The sequence below is a fragment of the Rhynchophorus ferrugineus genome, unplaced genomic scaffold, assembly GCF_030347505.1.
Source record: "Rhynchophorus ferrugineus isolate W39M unplaced genomic scaffold, kcgeb_rfMv2 rfM4, whole genome shotgun sequence".
Lineage (NCBI taxonomy): Eukaryota > Metazoa > Arthropoda > Insecta > Coleoptera > Curculionidae > Rhynchophorus > Rhynchophorus ferrugineus.
Window position 1 is genome coordinate 44,703,128 of NW_027472583.1, and position 22,760 is coordinate 44,725,887.

The following is a 22,760-nucleotide window of genomic DNA, read 5'->3' on the forward strand; positions in this document are numbered from 1 at the left end:
ATTGCTGTCAGATACTGTGGAAGAAAAAAAATTGATAATAGTTATATGGTTACATTTTTTTAAGATGATATCTGAATATATAAATGAACCCATTTAATGGCTTTTTCTAATATTATTTTACTATACAAATTGTCCCCCTCTTTGGACGACTAAATAGAACGACATTATATTTATAAAAAAAAACAGTTTTGCATTAAATTATGATGATTCCATTGAAATCAAATACAAGAGGATGTTTAAAAAGGGGAGGTGGGGTATTATTTAAAAACTGAAAAATAAAGTACCTCATAAATTGACCAAAGAAAATAAAACAATGTCTTTCAATAATAAATTATTTGGTTATTAGATTTATAAAATAGTCTTGAAGCATTTTATTCTATACTTGAAGCTTTGTTCACAGAACTGTGTTCAAAGTGTTTTAGTTGAAGAATTGTTCGTTATTTGTGACTCCATTTTGAAAACATATTGTGTCTTTTGTGTGGATTAAAAAGTAAATGCAAAATTAGGTAAAAAGTGCATTTTGCACTGGCCATGAGCAATTCTATTTTCTAGTGTTGGGAACAATCGACTGAAATCGACTATCCACTGTTTAGTAATGAATACTTTTTACTGTCGACTGTCTCGGTCGCTATTTTTGGATCGGCTGTTATTACTAGTAACTGTTTTCAGTCGCTATTTTCGGTCCGACTGATTTTATTACTATTTATTATCGACTGTTTCAGTCGTTTACTTTTAGTTACTATTTTCGGTTCTACTAGCTCATTCGACTGATTTTTAACGTTATGGCCTTGTCGTCCTAGTCCCGACCTTGAAAGTAATGCGCCGAATTTATGCTTATATAGATTTATAATTTATATGTAATATATGTGGTTTTATGTTTTTTCTTGTAATTTGCTTGTGAATAACTATATATTGTAAATTAATATAGCAACATTTTGGAAGGCTAGTTTTCGAGTAAGATACTTTTTTGGACTGGTATAATAGGTAATAATTTTGGTGAACTTTCACGATTTTCGTCCAATCCTCTTGTTTGTCAAAACTTATTTCCTAAAATCTTTAAAACTAAAATTAGGTTTCAAAGGATTCAGATATTGCATCGATCCAAAAGATTTGAATAATTTTTGCATTACCAGTTTTTAAATTTCTTTTAAAATATTAACCGTAAAGAGGTGAATAAAGTACATTAAATATTTGTAATAAATACATTTTCTGAATCTGAAATTCTACTTTAATATTCAACATTTATTTTGTTGGCTATTAAGAAGAGCACCACAGTTTTTATTTGTTAACGAATGGACTACCTTACAGAATGTGTTCAACTTTTAAAGCCCATTGAGATAATGACCACCGAGTTATCTGGTGAAAGATATCCCAACGATATCTTTAATTATACTGTTAATAAGAGGACTGCAACTTTCCATCAAATCCAGGATTTTAACTGAAAACTTATTGAAAATCTTTAGTTTTTAGGTTTTGTTTAAGTTGTATTGTACTATTTAAATTTATTATACTGTGTTATTTAAAAATAGCAATTAATATATTAAAAAACGATAAAACATTTGTGGTGATATTATTCCATTCCATTTTACACATCCACAGAACATTCAGTATTAAATTAACCATACGTCCTTTAAAATTATATTATTTATTACATGTTAATAGAAATTACTAATTTTTTTCCTTTTCTTTTTTAAAGTTATCACGTGAATGAATATATATACATCTCTGTCTCGCTTATACTACCATTGGAGAATATAAACACATTTAAAATTAACTGCTCCAAGCATTTATCTCCGTCCTTTCCTATCTCACATTTTATACAGACAAGAATTCGCACATCTTCGTCTGACATCACGAATGGAAAAAAAACATATAATGTCGTAATATGCATTTGACTGAAAATAGTAATTACAATTTTCAGTCGTTATTTTTTTGACTATCGACTGTTTCGACTGTTTTGCGACTATCAACTGTTTCAACTGTTTTCAGTCTATAGTTCCCAACGCTACTATTTTCACATTTCCCTGTTGATTTTCAAGAATTTCACAAGATATGTTCTCATGTGATAACATCATATAATCGTCTGATGTGCTCTTACTATATGACTTTTAACATAGAGTAGTGTATTATTTTGTTGAAGTTGATAACTAGATGGTCTGGAGGGCAATGGGGTTGGGCGCGAAAATGTTAAAACATTTATTTTGCATATTAACTATTAATTTTAAAGAGCATAAAAAGTGTGTAGTTTAGAACTAACGCAGATGAAACGATAATAATTTAAAAAAAACAGAAAATCTATAAAATTGAAAAAGTATATTTCTATTTCTACGAATATACAAAAGATGATTTACAAACCAAGGAACTCTTTTGACCGATAGAGTAGTATAATATCTAAAAATATGTATATATCGATATATTTTCCTGCTTCCAACATTGATACAGCATCTAAACACTGACGCAATCTGTTCTGATTGCTGTTCAGTTTATCAGGGCACGTTGGCTATTTTCTGGTTATGAGATAAATTACCAGTCTAGACCTAGATATGAATCAGATTTCAGATAAAACTATATTTTTGGGACTGTTGATTATTAAAAATAACTAAAGATAAAGTTTGGTGGAATGAAAATGATTTGTTGCCGAAATATGTGCAAGACCAGAAAGTTACTGAAATGATTGTTAAAATGAAAACGTTTTTCAAAACTCAGGGTAACGGCGTGAAATTTGGTGGGTTAAAGGTTATATCGAAGAATTATTTTTAGACCTAACATGTTTGTGAAATATACGTGAGTGTGTTTAAACATTATTAAACGAAGTTATTTAGTTTTAAGTAGTGTTATTTAAGGTTTTGCATTATTCCCGTATTATTGGATCTATTAAAGGATTATGAGTAAGTTTGAATAAAAAACTATTAAGAATAGTATGATCAAGTAAAACAACATTTTACATTTTTTGTAGAGAGAACAAATTAATGCGTTCTCTTCATCGGAAGGTATATACAGCTGTGAAAGAAAAACCCGACATATGCAAAAATTTCATCCCAACATCGATTAATAAAATTCCAGAATAACAGGAATCGTCTATCCTCTCTCTTTACAAGATATTTGGAATTTAAAATTCAGCATTTGATTTAATTTGACCTCTGATTACTGTACTAGAGGTAATTATAAAGATTATTAATATTTTGCTGTAAATTTTAGTGCATTAACTGATTCATTTCAAGTTTCTTTAACAAATGCATCCCATAATAAAGGACTAACTGAATATTGCAGGTGATAAATACGTTAATTTGTGCATCAAGAGTTAAAATGAATGCTGCAAGGAATATTAACAATCATAAAATATCTTCATAGAATTTTAATTCCTCATTTGCTGGTGAGTTGTTAGTTCCCACGTAGCATATAAGACAGAGTAGAAAGTAATAGGTATGAAAGTCAAAAAGGCAAATTAAAGATGAGTTATTTGCAAGGACGAGACCGAAGAGTAGAACAAATAAGCAAGGAACGATCGATTATTTTGATAAATTAATTTATAGACCACAGTTTTGAAAAATAAATAAACATAAAATTAATTTGATGGAATTAATTAAGCTTAAAAATACATCAAAAATATTAATTTCAAAATTCTTTTATTCATATATTTTTCATATATATGTTCTATATGCTCTAATATACAAACATGTATTACTTCATTTATTATTCCGTATTCATCTTTACGTACGTAAAAGTAAAGAAAGATCATGTATACGTATATTTGATACACTGAAGTTGTTACAGTTTTGAAAATAATCTTACTTATGATACTTTGATATAATGTTCAATGTAGGGATGTCGACCGGCGAGAAAAATATCGATATTTTAAATAATATCATTTTCGATATTTTTAAAAAAATATCAATATATCGGAAGAAATAAATATCGAATACTTTTGCAATAATAGAGATATTTTTAAAATTCCTTTAAGAAACAAAATACATTGTTTATTGTACAAACTATATTTTACAAACTATTTTCTATAGTATTTAAGAAATATCTTCAATTATTTTTAAAAAATATCAAAAAATATCGGCCAAAAATATCGATATCTTTCGGCATCCCTAGTTCAGTTTATTATCAGTGTTCCGTTTATTATTTTATTTAATGTTATATAATCAAATACATTTCTGATCTTGCATTGAAAATACTGTGAGAACAAGCTTGAGTAGCACATCATTTTTAAATTGTTTCCTTGACTCTGTTATGAGAGAACCATGATTAATTTAATAAATTATGGACGAAGATCTATCACAGGGCGATCACTAGTAATTATTATAGATTTACAACAAAAATTAATTAGTCTCTACTGAGTTTTTATAAAACTTTATCCTAAACCAACGACTATTAATAATAATGGATACTTGATATCAGATAAAGTGCGTAACGTCAATAATAAAAGAGTAGTTCTCAAAAAAATAAACACCTTTATAATTTGCCATAAAATTCCAAAAATAAAAAAAACATATACTAAAATTTAATTGTTACGTTGTGTACGTTTTGTGACTCTAAAAATGACCAAACAACTATAGTCAAACCTACGTGGGTAATAACAACGTTTACAACTCGTTTTTTATGCGAATCTTTTTTCAGTGACTATCACTTTGAGCGATTTATAATTAGCATAATGGTTATATTCGAATTAGTGCACGCTCCTTTCGGATGTTTATTTTTCACTGGGTCTTACTACTGCCATGATCATTACTAAAAATAAAACCCATTCAGAATAACCACACGGGCTTAACTGTATCTAAAATTATCATACTAGTGTAGTTTCGTGTTTTTGTCATGCACACATATATAAGATCGAGCCGCAACTTATATCAGCATGTTGCCTTTTTCCAATCTGTGAATGTTAATGTGCAATATTCATTTTCACCAATTGGCATCATATGCAAAACATAACCGAACGGTCGGGTCGAGGGGCGAAGGCGAGGGGGGAGGGGAGGGAGTAGTCAGCAGCGCTCGCCAAGTATACTGCAGATTGCAATATGCATTACGAAATGTATCTGGTGGGCTTTAGTGGCGCGTATTTTTATCCAAATACTTAAACATCGATCCCGAGTGGTGAAACGTTTTGATTCTGCGGAACTCTGACGATGAAGAATAATAAATTGTCGAGTAAGCTCGATCGTTACCCAAATAATGACCCAAAACACATGGTCTGATCGTATATGGCTATTTTTACTATTAAATAGATGTTAACTTTTCAGATTAATGTATTCATCGAAACGTGAAATTATTGAAAAAATCGTTTAAACAGATTGTACATATACTGGAAAAGAGAGCAAACAATTTCTTATATATGCCACAAAATATAGAAATATAGAAAGGGTTTTTTTTTCTATATTTTAAAGTCTCTATTACCAACTAGGTGTTTACCTGGACTGGACCTACAGTTTAACGTGGGCTCTTAACCACGGTCCTAGGTAGGCTTAATGCTGAGAACCGTGGTTCGGAGCCCACGTTAAATAGTGGGTCCAGATAAACCCAAAGTTGGTAAAAGGAGACTTTAAAATATAAATATATATATATATATATATATATATATATATATATATATATATATATATATTATAATATATATATATATAAACTGTTTAGTAATTGCCTATTTTTTACTATCGACTGTTTCAGTCGTATTTTTAGTTCCTATTTTTGGTTCTACTTGTTTCATTCGACTGATTTTAAAAGTTCTGGTTCTGTCGTCCTAGCCGCGACCTTGACAAAAATAATGTACCCAATTTATGCTTACATAGATTTATATGTAATATATGTAGTATTCTAATTTTTGTGGTAGTAATTGGTGCTTGTAAATAGCACTATATTGTGTATTAATATTATATCATTTTGGTGCGATATTTTTCAAGATTGTTAATGTAATAGGATAAAAGGATTAAAATTGGGAATCATAAATTGTAAAATATTTTGACTGTTCTTATGGCAATAATAGGTAATATTTCGATTACTCTCTCGATTTTTGTTAAAAAAATATTTCCGTTCAATAATAAATAAAGCATTTATATAATTTCATTCAGATCATTTTTAATTATGTCATGGATTGGTTTTTTTTATGATTAGGTATATGTTTCATTTTTGTATAGTATTTATGGTTATTGAACATCTTTAATTTTTAGGTTTTGCTTGAATTCTATTGTATTGTCTATATTTAATATAGTATATTATTAAAATAAAATAAAACATTTGTGGGGTATTATTCCATTCCATAGAAAAATTCCATTCCTTTTTACAGATTCACAGAACATTTAAATATAAAAGTAATTCTACTTCGTTTAAAATTAAATTATAAATTGCATGTTATGTTTAATTGGTCTATTAGAATTCAATAATTATTGTTTCCGTTCTCTTTTTATACAGGCGTTGGAAAATATAACCACACATATAAAATTAACTACCCAATCAATTATATCCGTCCTATCTTTTCTCACAATTTATACAGGAAAGGGTCCGTCCATCTTCGTCTAACATCACGAATTGAAAAAAAAAACAGTCGAAACGTGCATTTGACTGAAAATACAAATTACTATTTTCAGTCGCTAGTTTTTTGACTATTGACTGTTTCGAGTATATTGCGACTATCGACTGTTTCGACTGTTTTCAATGGATAGTTCCCAATGCTAATAATAAATATTACATTACTATAGTAACAAAATCAATTCTAATAACAAGTCGTTTGAAAAAAAATATAATAATAAAATGAAATAATAACTAAAGTGCTTTTAAAATATTAGATTCTTGCATGAATTTTGACCAGCCATGGCTATTGGTGAAAAGTAATGAATGAAAATAACAATATAAACACCTGCTTCCTATCACTTTCGAAGCCCATCAAACACTTATGGTAATACTGTTCTGTCATTCTCTTGCCGAAAACGCTCGATCAGATGATGCAAAAGTTGTGAAATAGACACTGTTTCTTGTTCTTGTTCAACAAAACTTGTTCACCAAACAAACACACTTGTTCATATTAAGGTAGCATAGCCTGGTTGACAGTTTCGAAATGTGTGAAAATGGGTTAATAGTTGGAACGCTGCTAAACCAATATCGTTATTGCGACACCTACCGACGGGACTTAGTTGTCTACATGGAATCTTTTAATTATTACTTCTCTTGATTTATTTCGATAGATTTGGCTGAGAAGCACTCTCATCCATTCTTAGGAGAATATCTAAAAATATTTCAATCAAAAATAGCTTCACAGCTCTAATATGTGTGGTCTACCTAATACAGATGATAAAAGATGGTTAGTTCCTATTGACGTTTTTAAGAAGCTACCTTTTGTTTTAAAACAACGGAAATTTACGATGGCAAAGTGAAAAGTCCTTGGCCTAACACAGAAATGATATTCCAGTCCATAAAATCTATTTCAATAAAAGGCAAATTTAAAATGTTTATTTTCTGCCTTGATACACATGTTGGTACGACACATGTAAGTTTCAACTTTTTCTCGATGAGTATGAGCTCACTTCTAACAGGTCAATTGAAAAGTCCTCGGCCTGGCACATAGATGGCGCTATTAGAATTAAATCCATATGAATTTATCCCTAACCCTCAAAAGATGCGTGTATATATTTGCAGTTATATTAAAAATGCAGCAATCGGATCATTAGTTTGTGAACTATAGCATTTTGAGTGAAGCAACTTTTGTTATTGTAAATATTGCCTTTTGAAGGCAAAAAAAACAGTTGAAGCAAAAGCTTGGCTTGGTGCCGAGTTTCCGGACACTGTCCCAGGAAAATCAACCATCAAGAATTGTTATGCTAAGTTCAGACGTGGTGAAATGGGCACCGAAGACGGTGAACGCAGTTGACGCCCAAAAGAGGTTGTTAACATTTAAAAAATCCACAAATTTTCAAATATTTCAAATGACCGTAAATTGACTGGATGAAATAGCAGACACTCTGAAGACATTAACTGAACGTGTACATCATATCATTCATGAATATTTGGGTATGAGAAAGCTCCGTGCAAAGTGGGTGCCGCGTGAGCTCACTTTTGACCAAAAACAACGATGAGTTGATGATTCGGAGCAGTGTTTGAAGATGATTAAGCATAATAAACCCGAGTCTTTGCGTCCATATAGGACAATGGATAAAACATGGCTCCATCGTTTCACTCCGAAGTCCAATCGACACTCATCCGAGTAATGAAGCACACGATGAACCCGCTCTAAAGCGTGGGAAAACTCAACAGCCGGATGGCAAGGTTATGGTATATTTTCGGATGCGCATGGAATAATGTTCATTGACTACCTTGAAAAAGGAAGGAACATCAACAGTGACTATTACATAGCGCTATTGGACCGCTTGAAGAATGAAATCGCCGAAAACCGGCAGCATTTGAAGAAATAGAAAGTGTTGCTTCACCAAGACAATGCATCGTGTCGAAAGTCCATGAATTGGGCTTCGAATTGCTTCGTCATCCACCGTATTCTCCAGATAGTCGACTGTTTCCTTTTCTCAGATCTCAAAATAATGCTCGCTGGGAAGAAATTTTCTTCGAATGAAGAGGTGATCACCGAAATTGAGGCATATTTTAAAGCAAATGAAAAATCGCACTACAAAAATGGTACCGAAAAGTTGGAAGGTCGCTATAGTCAGTGTATCACCCTTGAAGGGAATTATATTGAATAAGAAAACCAATTTTGCAAATAAAATGTGTTTTACTATGGTAGGCCGGGGACTTATCAATTGACCTGTTACATACCAGAAATTAAACACGAGAGTTATCCGGCCTGAGAATGAAAAATAGGATTTTCAGTAAAACAATTATATTATTTTTTTATATGATGGCCCTTAATAAAATTACTGTTTGAAACATCCAATGCATATACTATTACATAATGAATAGCATAAACTTGTATACACCACATATAAACATGAGATTTATTATTTGCCCTGCATCTAAACCAAGTAATATCCACTTATATTTCTTAAAATAGTCGCCGAACGATAGTTCATAATTAAAAAAATAACCACTCTTTAATTTCTCACATTCTTACATAACAACTATGAGAATTAGGTACACTTACAGGACACAAAGTAAACCAGCTATTATTAACACGAGCCAGCTAGCGATTTAGAATTTTTGCAGTGTCACTTTTTTACCTGCAAATTAATTTATCACATGCAAAATCTCGATAACGTCGAAAATACCGTAATTTAAAATTTGATTTCGGCTACAATGCTTGATAAATTATGAAAGAAACTGAATTTAAATTGCACATTAAAATCATTAATTCGTTTTATACTAATGAACACATTGCTTACTGAATTTTTAAAAAAGAGAGTCGTTATCGTCGTCGCAGCTAATTTTTTATCACAACACATATTAATCGCCTTTGGGGTAAGTTATATGGCTCGGTGAATGGAGGTAAAACCGAAATGAAACAGTGGTGTTTACATTATGTGACCGTTATTTATTGGCAATATAAAAAATGTGGAAAATATGAAATAGATAAAACGGATAGCAGCGGTGTTACCAGGAGACGAGGCTTGGGCAGTCGATGGTAGCACGTCTAAACCAAACGATGGTCGGTTACCGAATGATGGAAATACCCTTCAATAACATCCCAGATAAACGTCTCGGGGTTGCCAGCTATTCGTTATTGTGTTCTAGTTGTCGCTGCTGGCACCCCGCCCGTGTTCAACATTTGGTATTATACTTCTGGGTATTTTGTTGGCCGTTATTCCACGATGTAAAATTCGAAATCGACATGCCTCAAGGTCGATACACATCTTAATCTGTTAATTTTTAGTCCTACTGCTTAACATAATATGGGTTTTGAGCTATGGATCTCGGTTACTCACTACTCCTGATTAATTCATTAGGGTGTTAGGGATTAAAAATTGTACAGTTTTAATATACTCTGTATAAATCTATTGTGAATTAGTTGTTATCAGGAATCCATATAATCATCATCTGCATATTTTTTGTATCGAATGTGTGCCACATAAAGTGAAAATATGAATTTGGGGAAGTAATTTCTGCTTTTCCTACTAGATGGCTCATCTTTCTAGTACCTAATACCTAGTGTTCTTAGTAGCCTAACGTAATTAAGCTAAAGGTGGCATTCGTTTACTCAGTCAACATTTTTAGAAATGCAGATTCCAGAAGGTGAGTTTTGTCGTTTCCTACTTATTTACACCAAAAAAGCAAAAATACAGCGTAGGTATGCAATTAGTTGATTAAATTCTTTAAAATATCGCAAGAGCCCATATCCTGGCCATATCTTCAACTCGCGACATCAATATGTAATTAAATGTCTATAATAGAACAGTTTTAAACCCTTTACATAAGATTGGGTACCAAAGGAAGCTTTGGTTTTACATGAATTAACAATGAAACAGTTAGTAGACCGAGTTTCCAAACGCGAATGCGCTGCTGAAATGTACGACAATAATGTACGAAAACGATGGTGGTTAAAGTCCAGAGAAACTTAACAAACGGCTTTAAAGCCAGCCTTGACGCCAAAGAAAGGGATTCTCAGTTTTTGATAGGCTTTGGAACGAATTGCGACCATCAGCTGCTTGACTCTGGTCAAGATTCACTCAAATTCAGTCAGTCATCCTCCATCTCGACACTAGACCTTACACAAGTTTAGTGATACGACAAAAATTGAGAAATATTGGAGCAATCGTATAGTCCAGATTGTGGCCCGTCCAACTACCCTTTGTTCCTATCTCTGCAAGCTTCTTGAATGGTGTAAACCTGCCTTCAAAAGTTTTACCACCATCAAGTCATTGATTAAAATAACATTCTTTATTAATCAGTGTTTAAATGTTCTATGAATAAATTGACATTAAAGTTAGATTTAATTAAATAAATGTATCGAAAGTGATATATATGGTTTAAAAATCCTAATATTTATTTCCAAGGTCAGAGACAGCACACAAAATTTAGTAATAATGAAAAATGTTGTAACTACTTGATGAACTGATGTTCAGACAATCCAAGAATTATCTAAATCTTGATAGTTAAGTAAATAATTTGGGGGCATTATGACCCTCAAATACGAAGTCCTACCTTACCCACAGTATTTTCATGATTTTGCTCCGTTCGACTACTACTAATGAATAGAGTATGGCCTTTCAGGTTAGAAGATCAATTCTATAGAGACTGGGAAAGTGAGCCCATTTATGGAAAGCAACTAAAATCAAGAAGATCGTCCAATGCGACATTCGTTTCTTACCTGAAAAATAAGAAAAAAAAAACATTAGATACATATTAAATAAATTATGTTTCATACAAAAAATTACGGATTAAGTCTAACACCACACTACATAAATACTGAGACTACAAATACAAAGCATAAGTCGTTTCACAAAACAAGCCGCCACTAGTAATTTATAATTATATAACTTCATTTGATGAAAATGTTAACTTATATAAAGAAAATTGACCTGAATGGTTTAGGAAACTAAATAATTGTCAATATAATTGCATCAATCTCTACTAACATCATTTTCCCAGTCTTTAAATTCATTGAAATTAATTTAAAAGCAACGAAATTCGATTCCATATTAATTGAAGGTGAAAATATTTGAATGGAAATTTTTGCATGCGAATTATTACTTTTTTGTATTGAATTAAAATAAAATAAAATATAAAATCTTTAGATGCGCTTAGTGTAATATTTGATTATATATTAATGTGTTACTACTTTTCAATTATACTTGTATCAATTCATAATTAAGGTGACTGTGGAATAAACATATCAGTATGATACCCCGAATTTAATCGAGATTAATAGATAATATCGAATTAATATCGAAATAAGTAGATTAACCCCTCCATATTCTATGTAACCCTAGAACAAATCATAGAGAATCGTCCCTCCATGCGTTTCTAGTTCCTCTATATCAGACTTGCTCTCCGAAGATATAAGCGAAAGACAATATTCACTTATTTATACCGTGAACATAATTTTTGTCAATCATATATTACATATATTTGGTATGATTTGGTTTTAGATTTAGTTTAAGATTTACTGATTTCTATAACCATAATCGTCACAAATACACAAATTCTTGAAGTGATTTTCTATATAGTTTACCACCAAACACTATAAATAGGCAGACAAGAAGTATAATTCAACATAAGTTTCTCCATATACAGAGGAACAGTCTGTGCAGCCTATAATAGACATTTTTAATCTATGTGTTACGACACGTGTATGTAGTAAAATAATGGCGAAACACTTCAGTTATTTAACATGTGATAAATTATATAGGTTAAAATAACAGATAATGATAAAAGAAATATATTATTCGAAGTATAGTAATAAAATATTGTTATATTATATAATATGAAAATATTTCATTTATGTGAGTAAAATAACAGATTAATTGAAAAGTCCCCGGCCTACCATAGTAAAATATATTTTTTTGGCAAATTGTTTTTTATTCAACATAATTCCCTTCAAGAGTTATACACTGATTATAGCCATCCTCCAACTTTTCGATACCGTTTTTGTAGTACGATTTGTCTTTTGCTTCAAAATAGGCCTCAGTTTCGGCGATCACCTCTTCATTCGACGAAAATTTCTTCCCAGCGAACATTCTTTTGAAATCTGAGAACAGGAAATAGTGGCTGGAAGACAGACCTGCACAATACGGTGGATGAGTAAGCAATTCGAAGCCCAATTCATGCATTTTTGCCATTGTTTTTACTGACTTGAGACACGTGCATTGTCTTGGTGAAGCAGCAGATTCTATTTTATTTCATTCAATTTCAATTTACGGTCACTCAAAATCATTTTGTGTATTTTTTAATATTTTCGTCGGTAAGAACCTCTTTTGGGCGTCCACTGCGTTCACCGTCTTCGGTCTAAACCATAAGTTCTTCACCACGTCTAAACTTAGCATACCAATCCTTGCTTGATTTTCCTGGGACAGTGTCCGGAAACTCGGCATCAAATTCAAAAAGCAGTATTTTATCAACACGCGAAATTCCTTTTTATCCATTTTTTTCACAATAACAAAAATTGCTTCATGTAAAATGCTACAATTAACAAACTAACGATCCAACAGCTGTAAAATTTATTGAGGGTTAGGGCTAACTAAAAAACATATGGATTTAATTCTAGTAGTGCCATCTACGTGTCAGGCCGGGCACTTTTCAATTAACCTATTACATTGATATACAAAAAAAACTTCATTGTTGAAGACTGTGATAGAAATATATTTTATAAACACATTCATGACGTAATATATATATATATATATATCAACTTTTTTTGACAACCCTAGCTCGGGAATAAGATCACTAAATTTCATATAACTCAGAGTGTACTGGGTTGGTACAATTACTCGTAAAATATTTTAATATGAAATGGCCCAAGAACAGTTTATCCTTAATAACATGCCAGTGAAATATTTTACGAGTAGATTCCCACCAAATTATCAAAGATTATACCATCTCTATTTCTGCTTCTATTACTTTCACAATTTTATTGTTTTCTATCACCTATTTTAGTGTCAAAATAACGATGGTTTAAATAATATTTTTACTCTTAAAATGTATTTTTAGTACATTAGCCATTTCCTTGCTATTTTGATGATTTTTTTTGTCACATCAACACTAAATTCACTAAGTTCTAACACTAAGTTCTATTAACATGTATAACATATATATATATATATATATATATATATATATATATATATATATATATATATATTATATAATAATACACTATCACCAATACAAATTAAGTATTGATCAAAATTACCACTATTAATGCGTGCAAACCATGAAGAATGATAAGATAATGATAAAGATAAATGATAGGATAAAGTGTTTCAATTGTGGGAACAATATAATTACAGTTAAATAACAATTAAATTACAGTAATGAAGAGAAAACTCAATGTGGTGTCCTTGGAGAAAGGCTTCGCAATGTGTAACATCTAGAGCAATGTGATCGCCATTCTCGTAATTTGATTGGTTAGTTTAAATCTGCTCTATAGACTATAGATAAAGGAAATATTTTATTGTGAGGGCATCTGATAAAATGACGTAACATTTTATTGATAAATTAAATTGAAATAAACAACAAAATTTAACTTATGAAAACAAATAGATATATATGTAAATATAAATTTATAAATTATAAATATAAATTACCACATTTCATATTTCTTCAATGCCTCTAATTTAATACCTATTAGAATCTAGAAATATTTAATGTATTATCTCACAAGTTCTTATTTTTAATAATTATTAAGGAATCTATAGTTTTAGTCCATGATTTCTAATCAATCAATTCGAAACTCTGCTAGAACATATTGGATTTTATACATTTGGATAATTAGCCAAAATATATTTATTTAAATAAATGAACCCTTTAAAAAATTGATGACACCTTAATAAGCATATTTTTAAAATGCAATGTTATGTAAAACTGTTCAAATGTTGATTAACTTTGCGATAAAAATCTTATTGTACTACAGTCACATTTGCCTTCTTATTTTTGACATTGTTCCATTTGAACAATTTTGGGTTTGATACTCTGGCCAACCGTTTTCTACTAACTATCGCCCATTTGTTGGCAACATGGTGAAAAATAGGTTAACATTCTAAAAAACTGTATGTTTGCTTAACACATATGCTTAATCCGGATTATTTGGGAATTTTTACATGACCTATCTATTTTAAAAAAATATTAAAATGATGTCTCATTATTTTGATTTCTGTACACCCGGTTACACTTTTTAGAACGAATATGCGTTATAATAAACCAATTTTGATTCTACAGGTATATCGGAAAGTCAGTTCGATTTAAAAAAAAAAAAATACATAATTTTTAAAAAAATTGAAAATTTTATTTATTCAAAGTATTGGCTATTCGAGTCTATACATCTTCCATACCTTTCAAGCAATTTATGGATGCCATTCCAAAAAAAACTGTTAGGCCATTGAACAAAACCATTCATTAAACCATTTTCTAATTTTACGAAGTTGATATTTGGACGGGGCAAGATCTGGGGAGTACGGCGGATGCGATATGTCCCGTCCAAGTGCTTTCAACGTCTCCTTAACCGGTTTTGCTTTATGTGACGTTGCGTCATCGCACTGTAAAATCACTTTAGCGTGTCTTCTAGACGTTTTTCGGTGAATAAATGGTTAAAATTAATCATTTGTTGTCGCTAGCGATCACTATTAACAGTTTCACCAGGTTTCAATAGTTTGCAATAAACTAATCGACCAAAACGATTTGGCTTTCAAACTTTTCATCTGCCAACAGGTTTTGAGTTTTGATTGGGTCTTCATCCAATATCTCTTACAGTTTTGCAGCTTCAAACTTTTTCGGTCTACCAGAACGTTCTCTGTCTTGCACGTCGAAATCACCACTTTTGAATTTTCTAAACCACGCTTCACTTGTTTTAAGGTTAGAGCATATTCACCGCAAGTTTCTGCTAGTAAGCGATGACTTTCAATGCCTTTTTTATTTTGTTTAAATAAGAAAAGTAATGCGTGCCGCTTCAAATGCATGTTTTCAGACACAAAACTTGACTTTTTCAAAAAGGTATAAATATATGACGGTGTTACTTTTGCAAAATATAACATATATAATTTTCAAGCTTGATGTCAGTAGAATAAAATGACATATGTGTCAAATCATAACATTGCATATTAAGCCTAGCCACATCTTTTAGAAAAACCGAAAATATCTTTCCGGTACACTTGAAGTGAAGTCCAATGTAGTGATCTCTAGATATTGATCGTCGCAAAACATGTCTCTAAAATTGCCTATAAAGTTAAATATCAATTTTCTCTGTGAATATATATTATCTATATTATCTACGTCGCCTAACAGGTAATTATTGGGTTGACGTCTTTTCGAGCCGCAGTGGTACGCATATCACTACATAGTATAAAACAAAGTCGCCTTTTCTGTCCCTATATCCCTATGTGCGCTTAAATCTTTAAAACTACGTAACGGATTTTGATGCGGTTTTTTTCAATAGATAGAGTGATTCAAGAGGAAGGTTTATATGTATAATACATGCATAATATACTAAGGCAACATTGCTAATTTTAGAGGTTTCTATCGTGATGTCGTAAATTAACCTATTTTTTTAGGCTTATTTAGCAATTAGCAAAAACGCTGCCTAACCCTACGAGTTAGATCAAATTAATGTACTACATAATTGTACACTGTACTACATAATTGTGCATTGTACATCATAAAAAGGTCTACAAAAAAGTCCGCGATGGTATATGTTTATCTTTTAGGGATAACCCACATTAACCATTTTTATTGTTTACTTTTTACGTGAGAAAATGGCTTATTTACGAAGCTATTTTAAGCAATACGGCATTAATCCTTATCGAATTAAGTACCTTAAATACAGTGTGCAATTAATATAGATCAATATGGTTCCTTACAGCATGTAAATTAAACAAATATTTTCGGAGATATTACAAATTTAAAATTTGCGTTTAAAAATGTGTAATGTAATAAAAATTGTATGAATTTAGATATTCCAAAGATAGCAGGAAATCTTCATAGTAAGTATAGGGGAAGAGGAATTGTTTTACTCCAAATTTAATGCGTGCAGGCCAAGGGCAGTAATGAATGAACCAAAAATACTGGATCGATTTTAATCATGTTTTCATTGAGTGACATAGGCATATATATTTTATGCCCGTGCAAAGTCGGAGCGGGCCGCTATGTTTTTATATACAACGTTCATATTTTTTCTGTAGTGTATTTAATTTAGTATCAGCATTGCACCCGTGCGAAGCCGGGGCGGGTCGCTAGTTTATATATAAACTTCTTATTGAATTCTAGTCTAGATTATAAAAAAAACAGCGGTATTGATTTATCGCTTTTCTAACCTGTCACTTTAACCCATAATTCTCTCCCGTCAAATTTATGATACGTCATATCACCAAAAATAATCGGTTTTTGTTTCGTCCGCGGCGCACTATTTCTGTATCAGAAATAGTTCGAATTCCTGGATCGTTAATCAATGGAGCCGGTTTTTTTTTAAGTTTCGATTCTATTTTTAGCGATTGAACATGAGAAGCGGAACCGTGGGCGTTTCGGAAAAAAAGTGAGTGACGGGCACGTGCGTCCCGGCGCCTCTCGTCGCCTCCGACCCCATCACCGACCTCGGTTTCGACCGTCCGAGTGCACCGAAGACACACGGCCGTCGCATATTAATCGCCGAAGGTGACGCAACAATGTTGCCGCTGATTTATGGCTGTTACCGGGTCGAATCTACGGAGAATAAAAATTATTCGTTGGCGGGAAAATACTGTCGGCTTCGTAGCGTGAATTAGGCCGCTGGGAAAAATATCCATATTGTAAAAACTATCATGCAAATTACGTGATTAATACTTAACGTCACATCTGTATTAAAAATAAATGTATTAAATATAAAATATAATCGACATTTTCATATTTTAAAGTGTCCTTTTTATCGACGAGGGTTTATCTGGACTGAATCTACTGTTTAACGTGGAATCCGAACCATGGTCCTCGCCATTAAGTTTATAGACTGGTGAGTGACCAATTTAGAAAAAATCCCACAAGGTATCCGGTCTTAACCAACCTGGTTACTGGCGTGGCTGGAATTATTTCCCTTGTCGGATTTTGCACTCTTGCCTAAAACAATCACAAATATTAAACAATCACAAACATAAATTTACGAGCATGTCCCAGTATCGGATCCTGTAATCGCGACTATCGCAACAGTAGGTGGACCGTCCTGTCACCCTTACCTGCTACGTTATTAACATGGTAGAATCTAGGGAAAAAATAATACATACCCATAAAATAATATAGCTACACACAATATATAAAAACAATCTTAGCGGAGTTAACTATAAACTTTACGCCGTCTTAGTCTAGAGTTGACCATAATAGATTATTTAAAAAAATCACTTAACTTATCTAACTCTAAAGATATTTTGAAACATATTCTCTATTTTCAGACTCGTAGGGAAACTATTTCTCTACTGTTTATGGAGAATAACCTGAGGGCTTTAGTTACGAAAAAAAGTTAAATTTGTATACTTTCTTATCTTCAGTTTAGCATATTATATCTTAAGAAGATGTCCTTCACCTAATTTTGATAACTTAAAAATATATTAAGGTATGTGCAAGGCGATATCATATGTATATTTTAGTGCTTTGTAACTATGGCTATGTTAATGTCAATTTTGACGAACTTTGACGGACTTCGAATCTGAAGGATAAATGCCCAAATATTTCCCCAATAATAGGTGAGATGAATAATTTTGAGAAATTACTTGACGACAATTCTACATATTTACTTTAACTGGAAGAATTGAAGAAGTTAAATTTGAGAAAATTGACTTCTAAGAAAAAGTGACGTTTTTAAACGCGCGTTAAAACACTCCAAACCTGTGCATGACGTAATCGTTTTGGTCGCACTGGAATGTTTGTATGAGTATAGGACTTATTTTTAACATTTTAATAGGTTTGCGTTATAACTAGACAATATAATATAAATAAAAAATTACAAATTTATAATATAAATATGTAATTATACATAAGTATATTTATATATATATATATATATATATATATATATATATATATATATTATAATAATTATATATATCTATATATATATATATATATTACTAATTTTTGAAAAACTCCTGTCGAATAGAATAAAACCGAGCATAGAGAGAAAAAACCTACTACCAACACACCAGTGTGGGTTCATTAACAAACGTTCCAAACAATTGGCAAGATCCACAGAATAACACATGTTATTGAAAAAGCCTACGAAAGTAAAAAGTATGTTCAGCTATATTCTTAGATGTAGCACAAGCCTTTGATAAGATTTGACGTGGAGGCCTTGTTCATAAACTAGAGAAAACGTTACCAAAACAACCCACCGAACTATTAAAATCGTACATTACAGCCAGAATGTTTACAGTTAAACAAGAAAAAGCTTACACTACAATAAAAGAAGCTAAAGCAGGTGTACTACAAGGAAGTGTACTGGGACCAATGCTTTATCTACTTTACACTTGTGAGATACCACAAATGGAGAATATCACGATGGCTACATTTGCTGATGATATTGCGATTATAGCTGTCGGAGACAATAGCGAACAAGCCACACGAAAATTATAATAGGCAAGTGACAAAATAAATAATGGGACACAAGCTTGGAAAATAAAAATTAATGAAAATAAATCTGTGCATGTGCAGTTCACCTACGATAAGACCGTACAAGCACCAATAACATTAAGTAATACTATCATTTCATATAGCAGCAACGCTAAATATCTCAGAATGAATCTTGATGAAAATTTCGCTGGAAGGAACATATAAAGAAATGAAAATAACTGGAATTGAAATATAGAAAAATGTATTGGCTAATTGGAAAAAAATCAAAATTAATAAATTGCTATTATATAAGCAAATACTGAAACCTTTATAGACATACGGAGTTCAAATAAGGGGATGTTCGGCAAAGAGTAACATAAACAAAATACAAATTTTTCAGAACAAAGTCCTGAAAAGTATTGTTGGCGCACCCAAATACTACATGACTGACTACCTACATCGAGACCTTCAGATATCCACAGTCAATCAGGAAATCAAGAGAATTGCAAGGGGGCATGAGGAAAGACTTATGAGCAAAGCATGAGGAAAGGAGTATTGCAACTTTTGGATACCATCAGAGCAGGGCACAGTCTCAAAAAAATTAAACCATCTGATCTTGTGTAATGTGTAGTGATGTGCAGTTAATAAAAAATAAAGCAGTGACATGTATAAACATTATTTCGCCAGAGACTGAGATAGAGCCGAAGGGTCCTCCTAGTTATATAACTAGTTTTAAGTTATCATAAAGACAAATTGTAGGTTAGTCGCAAACAACCAGTAACATTGTAATAATTAAATAATTTTAAAAAAATTAATAAAATAAAGTCAATAAAATAAACAATTCCTTATTATATTTCGGATTTTTATCTATTTACTCTTCTGCTCTGTTACACAGTTCGTTAATAAGTTATATTCAATCAATATTAATGATTGCCAAGAGCGTAAAAGTGTCGAGATCCGCAATCTAGTAGGCGAAAGAAAACAAAACTCCGAAACGAAAAAACAAAAGAAACAGCCCAGAAAAAGAAATTGCGAATAACGAGCGACGGAAACGTTTCGACATCCAGAGAGACCGGCACCGCTGCTGTTGTTGCTCGCAACAATGTACCACTTGATTGACGCGTATTAGAGGGAAATTACGCAAACCTACGACGGACGTTTCGGACATTTGAAAGTCGAACGCGCACTCCACCGAAGACCGCACGTTCTTTACCAGCGGCCGAAGCGCGCAACAATGTAACCGCCGAGCCGCGCGTAATTATATATGATAATTATCGCTCACTTTCAAGTATCATTATGTTCTCGAGTTACCGACGTACGAAAGAACGAAACAGAAACAACGGGAGAAAAAAACAACGGGTAATTAAAATTGATTAGTGCTGGCTGGCTGGGAAACCGCATAATCAAATTGAATATCTGCAGTTAACAGGTGTTTAGTTTTAAAGTTATGCAAACGTTCTTTATTTTTGTATCGATTGTACCTTCGTCCTCCAATTTTCCTTTGAATATCTTCCAATCTACAACTAAGTAAGTAAGCTCTTATAATCCCTTCTACTTTTAATGGTCGTTCACCCAGAATTGCAAACTTCTATCAAAATTCCAGTACACTCTTTTTCTTAATTCACAACAACTTCAGTCCGCCTTTGGTGGTTGAATGCTTCATAGCCACAGTGCCACTTCGAAGATCGTCAAACTGACGGACGAAGGTACAAGCGATAATCAAACATATCTTTACAACAACTATAAGCTGCCCAGACCGACCACGTATATTCCTGTGGGTGTTTCCTTAGGAAGTGTTATGTAGTATAGCCCAGACTATCTGACCATCTATTTTTTTACTACCTGAATGGTGAACAATTGGGACAGGTTGGTCTGTTCTCTAACAGACTCTCAGTGTCGCTCTGTATCGCCTCTTCCTTCCGTCAAATAGCATAATACTCATATGTTAAAACTTAAAGAACGTGGTAGTTAGAAAAAAAATAGCGCATGAAGAACGCCTAAAAAAAGGTATAGCAGAAGAACTAAGGTATCAACGCATAAAAATGTACACCGATAAATACATGCAATAACAAATTAAAGAACATGAAAAGTGACAATCAAGTCGAAATCTATACGGCAAGATATTGTCGCCCCAAAAACTGAAAAAAGCAAGGGCAATAAATATACCCGCACACTAAAGATGTACCCACGGGATTTGGTTGGATTTTAAACTTGGAAGACAATTTTAAAAATGTTTTAGTCATGAACTCAATATAAAATAATAAAGAAAGAAATCCTTATTGATAACGATGTAATTATAAGCGTGGCCTTAAAATTATCAAATAAAATATGTTGAAAAAGTGCAATTATTTCATTACGGACGGTCGGAGGAAATTTTGAATTTTATGCGATAAGGTATCGCTCACCACAATACTTGACAGTGCGCTGGCTACCGTTAATAATTTACATTTCTTATGCGATGGTCCGGTTATCCAACACCTTAAAAAATTACGTTTAAAATATTAACAACAATGTTACAAGAGCTTTGTCTTATTCAGATGAACTTTACGTAGAATAATAATGAGTTCGCCCTCGGAAAGGGGGTTCCGGATGGGGTGGGTGGAACTTGTAAATGAACCACAGATAAACTAGTTGCCGGTAGGATCGATATTTCGTCGTTGGAAGACTTATCCCAGACACTTCAGAAGAGGTATTCGAAAATCGCAGTTTTGACCATTGATGATGTTTGTTCTGACAACAATTGTTCTGACAAAGAAGCAAAACTCGGATCCGCAGAAAATATAAACACCATTTTAGGAACCCTGAGGATCACCTGGTTAAAGTAACTGCAAAGTTCAAGATATTTCTAACGCAATAGTGCAAAATCCGACAAAGAAAATGATCCTAAATTGGTCACCGGTTTAATGACGAGGACCGTGATTCGAAGCCCACGTTAAACTGTCTAAATAAACCCCTAGTTGGTAAAAAGGAAACTTTAAAATATATAAAAAAGATATTTCTATTCATATAATGAATAAATAAAGTTGATTCGTAGAAATAGTCCGGTTTCCAAAAAAAAAAAAAGATCCCTGCCCTGTTCATAAAATTAATCTATTGACTAACTACCTTGCAGATATCCACAAATGAATTGGTTCAACACAAATGTTATATAGTTGGATCAAAATTCTAACATTTATGTCGCGCCGCTAAACTTACTAAAAAATATTCCACTGTAATTCTTTAACGTTCCATAAGCGACAGTATCCATGATAATAATAGAACGTATGACACAAAATGTGATAAAACATCATCGGCAAAGATAAATAGTGCGGAAAACCCAAAGTTAACTGCCAGAAACAGACGAGTATTAAAAAGGATAGTAACCAGACAACATAACACTGTCGGGATAAAAATAACAGCAGGTCTTAACACTCAGTTGAGTAAAACCCTTTCGACAAAAACTATTCGGCAGAAGCTACACAAAGTTAACATCTATGGAAGGGCTGCGATTTCAAAACATCATTATAATGGACGTCAACGCTAAGTTGCGAAAGAAGCCTTGCACTGCTTGATCATAAAACTTACATTTGATGATTGGAAGATTGTGGTCCGATCAATCGCCGTTTAAATTT

The 22,760-nt window shown here is 32.2% G+C and overlaps 1 protein-coding gene across 6 annotated transcripts in view; it reads right to left on the reverse strand.

Moving 5' to 3' along the window:
• Window positions 1–22,760, reverse strand: part of Fs (Follistatin) — a 206,117-nt gene that overhangs the window by 92,735 nt on the left and 90,622 nt on the right. Inside the window, exon 1 of one of the 6 annotated variants that reach the window (XM_076403587.1) lies at window positions 11,086–11,175. The exons of the other annotated variants lie outside the window; for them this stretch is intronic. The gene's annotated coding sequence lies outside the window, so the exon portion shown is untranslated. Of the gene's footprint in view, window positions 1–11,085; window positions 11,176–22,760 lie in introns of those variants that run through there. 6 annotated transcript variants of the gene reach the window in all.